Raw genomic sequence first — 14607 nt, 5'->3', positions numbered from 1 at the left:
CCAAAATACTTAGATTATTTTTGTGATAATTATGGAGTGAATTTTTAACCAGATATGTATTAACCATGCCAAATTTATTCAACAAAGTTTTGAAGATTCTTCATTCATTTCAATCTAATGTTTTGTATATTTTTTCCCTACTACATGGCATGCAATCAGACCATTGCCAAATTTGAAACTGTGTGATTGATCATGCAAATTATCAATAATCACTAATTTTGTAGTATTAAAACTTAGAGAATTGTCTCAACATAACTTACGTTAGAAGAATTAAATGGACTGTTTTTAAGAAATAAATCTTTTAAACAAATTTATTGAATATATCATGAGATTCTTATGGCTATTAAATGATTACTCTAAGGAAATTTAAGAAATCTAACAACCAAAAAAAAATATTGCACACCATAAAGAAGAGACATCACCACCCGACCCAAAACCGGATCGGATGACTGGGAAGGTTATCCCTCCCCAACACAAAATAAAATCATTTTATTAATTATATGGCCTACCTGCAAGCGCACCCGCAAAGGCAACACCATCCCTCAAATTACAATACATTTTAGCCATAATATTTTCCCAGATAAGACATAAATTACTTGCATAAGTCATAAGACATAAGATTGTAAGTTTGTAGCCATGGCTATGCGTGTTCTTGCAAATTCCATTGTTCTTTTTGACAACAATGTCAAGAAATCTGCACACACTATAAGGTCAATAGTACCATTTACACAATCAATAGTACCGTTTTCTCATACAAGGAATAATCATAGCCCGATCACATAATCCACACCCACTCAAATAGCCCACTTCATACTTGGTGGCTCTCCAGCTCACAAATGCAAAAGTTGTTGGCGCTTGGACCACGGTGTTTAACAACTAGCAGCAATCATTGCAGAAGGGCTTTGTGTTAGCTCACATAGAGTTCTCTCTCAATTGTCACCTGGTTCTTTCAATGTCAAACCCTCATCTCTCAAAGCAATATGCTTCAAAAAAAGAAATACCAATTCACTTATAATCAAGATTTATGACAAGATTATTAGGTTGCAACAATGATTCAATGAAGCCTGTAAGGATTAATCAATAAAGCAAGTAAAGGAAATCACAATTAGATGACAATGTTAGAACAATAACTCAAATGCCTTAATAGAAAGTGCTCTTAAAAACCTTTACTTATAATATGTTATGACAATTATGGAGCAAGTGAGAATTATGCAAATGAAAGCACAAGTAAATGATCGTAGATGAGATTACTAATTAGGAAATTAAAGATATACTACTTCAATTTAAAACACAAGTGAGATAAAGATGAATTACTCAATGTAATTTAGACCAAATAGCCAATGAGATCAAACAATTAGCAATGAAGTCTAGATTTATTAATGATCAAGTGAAGCAATCCAATAAATTAGATATAAATACAATGAAATGAAAATTAAACTAAAGAGTTAGTCACTTCCGCAAGAAATCCTCCCTTTTAAATAAGGAGATGGGATACAATAGGAATAAATCCCAAACTCACTCAAGAAAAAAAATGTATTTTTATTATGAGATTATGAAGGAATAATTCCTTAAGAGAATTTTCATATGAATGTTTAAATACACCTCCTGAAAATATTAATGAGAGAAAATACAAGGATTTTACAAAAATTTTATAATGATAAACCTTCTCCACAAGAAATCGATTTTCTTCTAAATGAAATCCATTCCAAAAATAATCAACGTCAAAACTTCAAAGGAGGAAAATACGTAAAGTGACTCGGGAAAAACCTTGGGCTAGGGGATCGAATCTCACAAGAATTGAATTTTAATGCCCCAAATCTCAAATTGCTTGATTCTTCCAATATCAAACTTGGATACTTCTCAACAAATTTCTCTCAAGTTTTCTGGAAAATTTCGTTCAAGGAAACAGAGAAATTCCTCTTGCAGTGAAAGAAGTATAAAACGGCTCAGAAAATGCAGAAGACTTCTTTTTTGAATTTCGATTTGTGGTTTTCCAAGCCTCCATTGACTACTCTTCCAGAATCTACTTCATGAATCCCTTAAAAAAAATTGCTCAAGCTGTCAAATGTCCACGGGAAATTTGCTTTAAACTCTCAGATATTTGCGGTCTTTATAGAGATAAAACAAAGCCTCCTTTTGTTCTCGTCTAGGAAAGGTAAATAGCCCAAAAATTTTAATTAAATTTTGCAAAAAATTTATGATTAACTTCTCAAATTTTAAAGCCCTAAACCCTTCTGAACCTGCAGCCGTCACTACCAAACAGAAGCGAGGCCGGCCAAGGAAGAAAAAAATACAAAGTCTAATGAAAAAAAAACTGATTTAAACGCAAGCGAAGTAAACCTTGGGAATAATGTAACGAAAAGCTCCTCTGCAGAAAAGTGTGGTAGGAAAAAGAAGGGGATCAGCTCAGTTGAGGCATTTCTCAATACTTTTCTGCACGATTTGATATCAGAGACGGAGGTCGGTTAGTCAAACAGAAAAAGGTCCACTCCTGCAAATTTCGAGCCTGTAGCTGCGGAAAGCAATAATGATTATTAGGTGGCAATTCTGATTAATACTGTTCGATCCTGCGTGGAGGCAATTCTGATATTCATTTTGATGGCAGTGACGATAAGGAGCCGCAGCTTGCAGTTGTGGAGGAAGAGGACGATGAAGATGTGGGGGATAGGTGGAGAGTCAGGGCCTCCGATTTCTTTAAGGAGCCTTTGATTACAAATGTGGTTGGCGAAGATGGTACCTTAATAGACTGGAAAGGAGAGGCTGATAATTGCATCATTCAGGAAATTTGCAACATGGAGTGGGACGATATGGCCTTTCATCCAACTCCTTTGGTTGTTCTTGTGTTCGAGAGATATACCAGAATATGTGACAATTGGAAAGCACTCAAAGAGTTAGAGAAAGCTTTTCAGGTCTATTGGGAGTCCCACAACAAACTGCCTCCTCGAACTGTAAAAATAGATGCCAAGATAGAGAAGGATTTGGCTTCTGCTCTTAGAGTTAAAGATACCCACATTTAGTTAAAAACTTATATTTCCCACATTTAATTAAAAACATTCCAGATGCATTTCACTGCTTTCTAAATCTTCTGGATAACATTCTAGCAAATGAAAACAAAAATTTGCTAATATTGGAAATTACTCATACTACGCAGTCAGTATGCACTGAATAAAAAAAATTCATGTATAGAGAGGATTTGTAGAACATGCAGCTTTCCTCGAAGTAACCATCCTGTAACTTTCAAAACAAGTCAAGTTAAAAATCCCAACAAAATAATTTAAATTTTTTTTTTCTAAGATTCCCATAGGCCCTAAGGGTTGAACCTCACTCTGATACCACATGTAACAACCCAAAATAAATATCTAATTAGCTTATTAGCATTAAACTTAAATCAAAGTGTCCCTTACCTAGCCAAATAAACATGTAATTAATTAACTAAATTCAAACTATGAATAGTGCTTACTTGTGCTTACCTATGGTAGAAGTAGGCTTACCACAACAAGGTTTTGGGGACGACTCTCCACCCAACCGTAGGCTCAATTGCGCAAGGATTTGCTACAACTGGCCACCCCCGAGCCCTCAATCAACGTACTACTGCCAGTGACTCCTAAGTCTTAGAACACCATTCTCCCAAGAGAATGAAAGATAGAATCTTGGAATGATGGAATGCATGAATGCCTCTCATCTTCCTCACCATCTATTAAATAGAACAACATTGGAAGGGGAACCACATGCACACACTGCATGTGTCTAGATGCAACTTTCTTTTGATTTTTAGCTTTCTTGTTTTATTTCTTTACTTTTCTTTTGATTTTTAGCTTTCTTGTTTTATTTCCTTCTTTTTGATAGTTTTCTTGTTTTATTTCTATTTATTCTTATTTAGAGTTTTAGTATGGTTATTACTATTTTTATTTTTATTATTTTTATTTATTTTCTTGTATATATTTTTAATTTCATTTATTATTTAACATTTATGATTTATTATTTTTATTATTTATTATTAAGTGATTTATTTATTATTATTAATTATTATTTTTGCATTATTTATTATTTTATTATTTTATTATTTATTATTTATTATTTATTATTTATTATTTTTATTATTTATTATTTTTATTATTTATTATTTATTATTAAGGGGAGGGATATTACACTGGAGAGCTTGGTCTTGTCGATATAAAGTTTTATGTATGCTAATAAAAATACATTGTTATTGTAGACCAAGTCAGATAAAAGGAGTATGGGGGGATAAGATTCCATGTGTGTTAAAAGGAGGCTTCATATGACATAATAAATATAAAAGGTGCTCATAATTTTATCCAAATTTCCATCAACTGACTTTAAGGGGCTTCATGTCTCAAGAAAAAATAATTCACATAAAATTAAGGATGTTGGTACTATGGATGGGACATCCTAGAGAATCTAATAAAAAATGGGGAACTTGACACCATAATGGAAAAATAGGGGATGACCATATGACAAGTGGGATAGGGTTCTCAGTGTGAAGGTCTAGAAGCTACCTAGAGAGCCTTGAGAGTGGTAGGAACTCCTTGAGCCATAGTTCTTTTAAACATCCTTGATCAACTAAGTTAGACACCCTCGAGGTAGTGACATAACTTGAGGTAATATAGGCGCAAAGAAGGGGGTGCACTACTTGGATGTGGGTTTATGGGGGATGTGAGCCTATATGTTCGAGGTTGTTTGGGTTTGGTAGCTTAGCCTTATTTATTTATGGTACAATACATTTGCCTGGTTTTGGGGAACTTGGCCCAACATGAGGGTGACCCCCTATTGAGAGAAAATGAGTTGTATGCTTTATGGTTAGGAGGAATGTTTGAGGTATGCAACCAATTCACAGTTTCTGTCAAATACATTCTACGATTAATATTAATTTGAATTTTTCTATAACTAATTATGTATTTTTCATGTACCATGTGTGAATTTTAAATCAAATGAGATTACTATGCAATTACATCCCTATATGAGAATGCATTGCATTATAGAATGCATTAGATATGTATAACATATGTCACCAGAAGTAATTTAAATGAGAAATTGATAAAAAGATAGGCTAGGAAGGGCCAGAGGGGTATAGATACACCCTAGAAAGGCTAGGGGCATTACAATGACCCTAATTCCTATACTAAACAAATAGTTGACCGTCTTTTCATACTTGTACTTTATGATGATGACCTTATATACTCTACTAGAGACACCAAACCTCGAAACTATGGGAAATCCATCCTTAAGAAGAAATTTTGAATGATAGGGCTAGGACAATTGTAATATCTTCTTGGTATCCTGGTTTTGTAAGCTAGGAAAGTTATTTTTCTTTCACAACTCGAGTATACATTTGATTGTATTTGCTAATTTACATGGATGATTATAAACTAGTTCTATCTTCCTTTTAGTAGGATGTTAAACATTTTACCAACCACACCTCATTCAAAGTGGGCACTACATTGTACCAAAAAATAGTTGGGAATATTTGGCATTTAACTCATACTTGCTCTAATATTTTCTTTGATGTTGGTCTCATTGCTCAATACATCCAAAAATTAGATGATATTCATTGGAAAGTAGCAATGAAAATACTTTAATATATCTGGGATATAAGTTAGTTTCGTATTCTATATCATTTACGGGAACCTTCTAAGTTAGATGGGTTTTGAAAATTCCAACTCATTCATGACCTTGATGATCAAAGAATATTATGAATTATCTTCTCAACCTTGGTTATGAACTTGTCACTTGCAAGAAAGAAAACGTCCTTCTCATTATTTAGTGGGAAAAGAGTATCAAATAAGTCAAGAAAATCTTTGAGTTAGACATTCTTTGGATTCTACTAGTGTCACTTGATGTCGTATGGTTTGATAGCAAAAGTGTCATTTAATGCGAGGAAAAGTCAATCCAACATTTGAAATGTTTCAAACCCATTGATCTACACATGCACTTATTGTTCATGGATGCACCTTTCAAGTGCTCTATTTCCATGCAAATATCAATTTCTTTACTTTCTCACAAGGCACCTCACATAAGCCAATTCTTAAAACTTCAATAGGGTTGATGAAGTTGTCAATAAATGGGGATAGTATCAAATGCATCATTCTTTCTCCTTTGTCATATTTTTTAAGCCTTCAATCTTATCCATTTTCGTTTTCATACTAAGACATTATGTTTGAAACATAATAATTGGTTTAAGCTCAACTTGGAAAGCTATAGTTTTAATATGATTTTGATGTATTTTTTTAAATATAATATTTTATTTTGGTAATACAAAAACATATGTTTTGATGGGGGTAGTTCAAACATTTCCTCTATATTCACAACACTTCATCTAAATCATATTTTAACAATTAATTAATCCACTCTCATTTAAATTGTCAGGCCAGGGTAACTCCAGAATGAGCGGGAGAGAAAACTGATCTATTATTCATTAGCTAACTCATATTTATATACATAAATACAATGGATCAGTTCATCTTCCTGATGACTGTCCAGTTCACCCATCCGTTTCGGATTAAGTGTCAACATTCCCCCCCTTAATCTGAAGGGATGTTGGTGAGTCCAAGCATCATTCTGAATCTTTCAAGCTTTTCTCTTCCAAGCGCTTTGGTGAAGATGTCTGCAATTTGCTCGTTTGTGGAACAATGACGGAGATGGATTGTTTTGGCCTCAACATGATGTCGGATCAGATGATATTTAGTATTGATGTGCTTAGTACGATCATGGAACTTTGGGTTCTTGGCCAACTTTATTGCAGAGGTGTTATCAATCATGAGTGGAGTTGATTGTGTTTGTTTTACCTGCAAGTCTTCAAGAATTTTCCTGAGCCACACAATTTCTTTCGTTGCTTCAGCTGCTGCCACGTATTCTACTTCTGTTGTGGAATCTGCTGGTACTGATTGTTTGCGTGATCTCCAGGAGACAGCTCCTGATCCAAGACTCATAGCATATCCTGAAGTAGATACCCCAGTTTCTTTGTCTCCATCGAAGTCTGAATCAGAGTATCCAATCAAGTTGAAGTCGTCCACCTGTGTATACTTGATTCCAAGGTCTTGAGTTCCCTTCAAGTACCTTAGAACTCTTTTTGCAGCAGACCAATGTCCCTCACAAGGCTTTTGCATAAACCTGGAGAGGATTCCAACAGCAAATGAAATGTCTGGTCTAGTAGTAGTGAGGTAGATGAGACTTCCTACAAGCTGTCTATACTTTGTTGCATCCTCAAATTCCTTTCCTTCAATAGATGTGAGCTTCAAATTTTGTTCCATTGGAGTAGAAAGAGGATTGCACTCTGTCATTCCAAATCTGTTTAACAAATCTCCAATGTATTTCTTTTGAGAAAGAAATATGGACTTTGGATGTTGGGTTACTTCAATGCCAAGATAGTAATGAACATAGCCCAAATCAGTCATTTCAAAAAAAATTCCTAATTCTTTCTTTATGGATGCAATATAGCTTTCATTGTTCCCTGTCATTAAAAGATCATCTACATATACCACAAGATATACAACTGTTTTTCCAACTTTCTTGACAAATAAAGTTGCATCATCAAAATCAAAATGATTGAAGTTGAGTTTCAGAAGATGCTCAGTTAGTTTTTTCATACCAAGCTCGTGGTGCTTGTTTGAGGCCATACAAGGACTTCACAAGTTTGCATACTTTATGTTCATGTCCTTTCACAGCAAATCCTTCAGGCTGGGACATAAAAACATTCTCTTTTAGATCTCCATTCAACAATGCAGTTTTTACATCCATTTGATGGACTTTCCAACCGTTCTGAGCAGCTAGTGCAAAGAGTGTCCGGATGGTGGCCCATTTTGCTGTGGGGGCAAAAGTTTCCTCATAATCGACCCCTTCCTTCTGTGCAAAACCTTTTGCCACAAGCCTAGCTTTGTGCTTGTCAAGTGAGCCATCAACTTTGTATTTGTTCTTGTAGACCCACTTGCAGCCAATTGGTTTGGTTCCAAATGGAGGATCAACCAGCTTCCAAGTGCGATTCTTTATGAGGGCATCATACTCCTTCTGCATCGCTTCTTTCCATTCATCATGAGAAGCAGCTTCTTTGAAGGAAGTTGGTTCAAAATCTGTAGACAAGTTCAATTCACAATCATAAGTAACATCCATATCAACAGGTGAATTGGAGTTATCTACATCACCTCCATCTTGTCGGTTTGTATTTCTGGTTCCTATTTTTCCAATTTCATCAGGATGAACACTTTCAAGTGTCTTTGTCAGCCACTTTGGGGGACCTTTCTGAGATGGTCCAGGCTGCTCTGTTGATTGAGTTGGGTCTGAATCAAGATTAAGTCTCCCAATTCTATCAATTACATCACTTAAAGCATCATCCGTTGTTGGAGTGTCATGCAGGGGAGCTTGTTCTTTAGAAGAAGAAGATTCCACATGTTGATCTAGTATAGGAATCCCCCCTTCAAGATGTGGAATCTGATTATCAAACTCTTGAAATGATTTCGGTTTTGTGAATCTATCCAAGCGATCAAGTTGCCTCTCAACAACACTTTCAGATTTGGATGATTCAAGAAAAATGACATCTCTAGATAAAACAAACTTTTTATTTACTTCATCATAGAGGCGGTATGCTTTAGATGTGTTTGAATACCCCATGAAGATACACTTACGACTTCTAGCACCAAGTTTGTTTCTATGTACCTTTGGTATTAAAGCATAACAGGTGGAACCAAAGATCCTGAAATGTTTTACCGAAGGAACATGTCCATACCATAATTCATAAGGAGTCTTGTTTCTTATAGCACTAGATGGACATCTATTCTTTATATATGCAGCACATAGAACAGCATCAGCCCAAAACATTGTCTTTACATTTTTGAAGAAAAGCATGGATCGTACCATATTCAAAATTGTTCTGTTCATTCTTTCAGCTACACCATTCTGTTGAGGATTATAAAGCACAGTTGTTTGATGTTTAATCCCATGTTGGCGAAGATAGTGTTCAAATTCATTTGATGTATATTCTTTTCCATTATCAGTGCGAATAGACCCAATATGAGATTGTGCATCATTTTCAATCCATTTATGAAAATTCTTGAATGTTTGAAAAGCATCAGATTTGTTCTTCAATAAATAAACCCAACACATTCTGGTGTAATCATCAATAAATGTCATGATATATTTATTTCCATTTGCAGAAGAAACAGGCATTGGACCACATAGATCTGAATGAATGAGTTCAAGCTTCCTATGTGCTCTTGAATTTGAATCATGAAAAGACTGTTTGCTATGCTTTCCTAGAATGCAAGCATCACATTGCTTATGTTTTCTAGGAATTGTAGGCAAACTAGCAACACCATTTTTCATTGTTTAAATGTCCAAATCTAGCATGCCATAATAAACTTGATGGAAGTGTACCTTCTTCATGATGAGAAATAGATGAAAAATGTTGTGCATGAGCAGAGGTTCCTTGCAGTTTAAGAAGTCGTTCTTCTTCTATACCCCTCATGACAAGTGAATGGTCAGATGTCTTTCTTACCTCAAGCTTTCCATCAAACATATGAATGGAGTGACCTTGCTGTCTCTTTTAATAAACTAAAAGATATTCATATAAAACATGTGTTACATTAATGAATTACCAATGTACCTAAATATAGTGAACTATTTGTCTCCCTTAAAGTCTCAACGATATAAAGTATTGGTATCCACATCTTTGGTTGTGTGCCTTCAAAAGTGTTCAAAGTGTATAAATATACCCTATCTTCAAAGCAACGTCCCTGATTGCAAATATATCGTAGAAAGTAGAATAATATTAATTATTCTCATCCATCCATCTTGCACTTGACTCCATTATATCCTGATCTTGCTCTCCCAAGACTTTCTTGAAATAACTAAGGTTATTAGTAAGAGTTATTCAATGTCCACCTTTCAACTGCGTATGAATCAAAATGAGAGCCCAGGCTTCACCTTTGTTGCAGACTTCAAATGGTTTCCGATGTTATTAAAGATAGGACTAAGTTGTGGAACCTTATAAGGTAATCTCAAACGGCTAATTTTTTGTTAGAATTAAGCCAAATAAATTTTGTTCCGGTTATATTTCTCGTTATTCTTTTAAATGTATAAAAATATAATTTTAAGAAATTTTCCTGTCGCATTATGATTCGGTGGATTTTACTTTATCATTTCAACCGAAAAAAATAAAATAAAATTGATCCAAAAAATATAACAAAAAATTTCTAAAAACAATGAATATTCGGATATATATTTGTATGGGCTGTTTTTTATGTTCATTTTTCTTTAAGATAATTTTTAGAATTCATCATTATTATATAATAATTATTATTATTATTGTTAAAAATTAGATTTTTCTTGGCTCATTTTAGATATGGATTTAAAATCATCTTATTTTAAATATGGATTTAATATGAGCAAAGAGGGATCTAATTCTTTCATGTGTAATTTTTTTATGAGTATTATTTAAATGTTTTGTATAGTTATTTAAGTTCTTTTTTTTTTTGAATATTTTAACTGAGATAAGCAAAATTTCTATTTGATAACAACGCATCATATTAGGTTGTAGAATAAACTTCTTAACTAAAATTAAAAACTTTATATAAAAATTTTAAAATGAAAATTTTTTGACAAAAAAAACCATATTTTTATAATTATATTATAAATTTTTTATATTATTTATAAAGAAAAATAAATAAATAATATTATTATTATAGGTAAATGAATATATACTATCGAATTAAAAAAGTTTCATCCAAATTTTTACGGTACATCATTCGCATACAAATTTAAACCCGATAATTATGATTTAAACCAGTTATAGGATTACACCATAAAAACTTTACTCCTATACACCCAATTTTATTATGATGACATATATTTTCAAAAATATTCCATCCACGTAGATTTGATTATGGACTATATTTTCCCATAATGTAACCTGAGTGTGACCCAACCAAACAAAACCTACAATCCCGTGAAAGATGCTTTGAAACTTTTGCATCAAAAATAAAACGTTAATGCATGTCTCACCAGCAGATTAAGGGCACACCCTACATTCACTATTTTTAACTTTATTGCGCTGAGACACGAATTCGCCATATGAAATTTCAATATGCATTCAAGATTGGTTCATAATGTTTCTTTTAAAATTAAAATAATTTTAAAATATTTTATAAATAAAAAAGTTATGCGAGTTATAATAAAAAACAAAAAATAATATACATATTTAATTAATTTTAATTAAAAAAATATAAAATATCAATAATTCCAATTTTATTATGGTAATTTAATTTGTTTTATTATTGATATTACAATTTATATATATTTTTAAAATCATTTTAATACAAAATTTAAATAAATTATTTAAAAATTGATGTTCCATGTCAACTTTATATATATCTTTATATAAGAATAATAAAAAGCCCGAAGTCCACAAGGATTGGAAGGACAAGAAGAAGTCAAAATGTGACCAGAGAAAGAAAGGGTTCAAACCCCGCCTTATAAAAAAGAAATGTCAAAAAAATATTTTAATGTAATATATAACAAAATATTCAATGCCCAAACAAAAACAAAATAATTAAAAAATTAAAAATATCAAGTATTTAATAAGAATAATAATTGACCTATAGGGGTTTTTATTTCAACTCAGGGTGGATGTAAGCTTGTGGATTTTTTTAATATATTTTTAAAATCAAATATTAGAAAACATAGAGAGCAGAGATAATTACACATAAATCACACACTCAATGTATTATTGATCTCAATGGTTACATATTTATAGCATATAGGTCACTCCCAACGACACATCTAGATCACAACTACAACTCATACATAGGAAACAATAAATTCTAGGTTGACGCACAGGAGCTCATAATGACAACTCACAACAACACATGGAAGTATTACTTCCAACACCCTCGGTTAATGCTTACATGGAAAATATTGAAAACACATCTTACAAAAACAATATGATATCTATCTAATTGGTCTGCACGTTACTTCCAATACCCTCCCTTAATGCTTACATGGAAAATATTGAAAACACATATTACAACAACAATATGATATCTATCTGACTAGTTATCAGCATTCACATCCACTTTGAAATCTCACAAACACCGTTCTTTCTTCACCACCACATCTTCGAGCTGTCAATTGACCTCCATTTAAAACATAACTATCTATGACCATCGTTGATAAAATTTGTATAATTGAGGCTTCTTGACTACCCTCAAGAACATCCTAGACACTGAATATCTCTATGGACATGCTTCCATTATAGTAATATGCTTCGAAATACATACTTCTAGTTATATGGGTAAGTTGTCTATATAATGAGCTATGGACATGCTTCCATCTTAATAATATGCATTGAAATACATACTTCTAGTTATATAGGTAAGTTGTCTATATATTGAGCTTATCCAGTAGTACCTTTTTAGATACACACTTACATAGTCACAAAAGTATGCTCTTGAAGCAGAAGCACAACAACACATTAACCTATAATAAAGTCACATAAACAGGTCAATAATGTGTTCTCTTGACACTGAAAAAACGTGAAAAAACGTCAAAAACTATTAAATTGAAAAAAAAAATATTCATTAAATAATCTACATTATAAAAAACTTACACATCAAACTAATTTTACCACCCACGCCACAAACATACAAACAAACACCAACACAATCTCTCACTCAACTTTTTTTTTAAATTTATATCTATAGATATAGACACAATATTCAAAGCCAAAAGAGAGGAAAAACTCGAATATACCAATCACCGTTCAACAAACTGACGACACCAATACTTTTTAAATTATGATTTATAATTAACAGTCTCACTCCTAATTGTTGCAAGCTTCGCTGACGCGGAGGTAGATATGCTGGAAGATATTCCTTAGGCGACCGGATCTGGCTGGGGCAGTCGGAAAGTTGGCTGGATCTCGCTTTGGTTGTGACACTGTAGACTTGTTGTGAACTGGAGGTCCTCATGCTAGAGGAGATTTCGGAGGAATTGCCCGAGAGACAGAAGGATCTGATGATACTTGAAGGCGCTACTAGTACGGATTTCTCTCTTTTTGGTGGCAGCAACTTTCCACAATAACCTGATCTTAGATATCATGCTCCACGATCACGCATTTACCACCAAACCTGCAGAACTGACTGCAACGAATATTACGCGGAGGCCTTTTGCTTTTCATTTTCCACCAATATTTCTACAGTGATCCAAAGGCTTCGAAAACTTTGCACATTCACCGATCTGCTAGGGTTTTACTCTTCGCCTCAACCCCAATCGAACTTGGAGTTCTTACACCCCGTGCACAAAGCTAACAGTGCAATTCCTTGTCTCGAACGTCTGGTAGAGCAAGAGCTTGGTCTTCTTTCGACTCCAGAAAATGATCAACACAAAATTCAGTGTTGGTACCTTCCTCGCTGAAATATCTCTTTTTTCAGCCTCCCAAATAAATTCCGCCTTTAAAACTCCTTAGCACCATGCAAGAAGCATAAATAAAAAGAAAACAATCACACGCAGATCGATCTCAGCCATTTGTAAGGTCATCGTGCATATCCCAGTCACCAAGACACCACACCAAAGGAAAATCAATCCTGATCGTACCCCAATTAAGATCTGGAACAGGTCTCTCAGATCTGAAGCTCTCTAGATCTCTTTTTCGGGCTCTAATAGCTTCAGATCTCTTTTTCTGGCTCTAATACTATGTTAGAGTGTTAGAAAATATAGAGTTGAGATAATTATAGATAAATCACAAACTCAATGTATTATTGATTTCAATGGTTATATATTTATAATATATAGATTGTTGACTATATACATCTAGTTCATAATTACAATTCATACATAGGAAGCAATAATTTTTAAATTAAGGATGGAAAAATCTTAATAAAAACTCACAACAATACATGCAAACATTACTTCCAAATTCTAACATCAACAACGTAAATTTCATATAGCAAAATTGTGCTAACATCAACCACTTAAATTTCATATAGCAGAATATTCTTAGTCTGATAGAGCCCTATTTCACTTAAGTCCTTGACAAGAGCATGTTACAAAATGAATCGCTTCGTTCATAATATAACGACAAGAGGTATGGAATAGTTCTATGTGCCTAGAATGACACATAGAGCCATGTGATCACACCCTCTGATCAGAAAACCTTCCCTGCTTGGGCTAGAGATGTGGAGGATTGTACTAAATAATTCAGAGTAGATATTGAACGGGGGCTGGGCAGCGATGATGTTGAGAGATGGCGGAAAAGATGGGGTTTGAACGAGCTGCGAAAGCATTCGTGGTTATCAATTCAAAAACCATCGGGGATCAATTTAATGACATTTTGGTAAGAATATTATTCATGTAGATTGATATCTTCATTCTCATCAACAACAGTAGTAGTTTGCAAGAGCTTTATCTTCAAATATTAAACCACATTGCATGTTGGAAGAATCACCGCACCTCTATAAAATTCGTAATTTTTACCCTGGGGATCCTAGTTACTGGTTTGTAACGTTTACGAACACCTACAAGTTTTGGTGTAACGACAAACCTCCACATGGTATCATAGCCCATAGGTTCCTAGATAAAAGGCGCACCAATACTTTATTTTGC

At 33.6% G+C, this 14607-nt stretch overlaps 1 pseudogene; it reads left to right on the top strand.

The window, feature by feature from the left end:
- Positions 1-2197: 2197 nt before the first annotated feature.
- Positions 2198-3017, top strand: LOC149167480 (thioredoxin-like fold domain-containing protein MRL7 homolog, chloroplastic; annotated as a pseudogene).
- Positions 3018-14607: the final 11590 nt, after the last annotated feature.

Source organism: Pinus tabuliformis, chromosome 5_1 (genome assembly GCF_031772625.1).
Source record: "Pinus tabuliformis cultivar Carrire ecotype Pingquan chromosome 5_1, CPIR1, whole genome shotgun sequence".
NCBI lineage: Eukaryota > Viridiplantae > Streptophyta > Pinopsida > Pinales > Pinaceae > Pinus > Pinus tabuliformis.
Note: the sequence above shows the minus strand (reverse complement) of the source record. Positions and strands in the feature narration are given on the sequence as shown.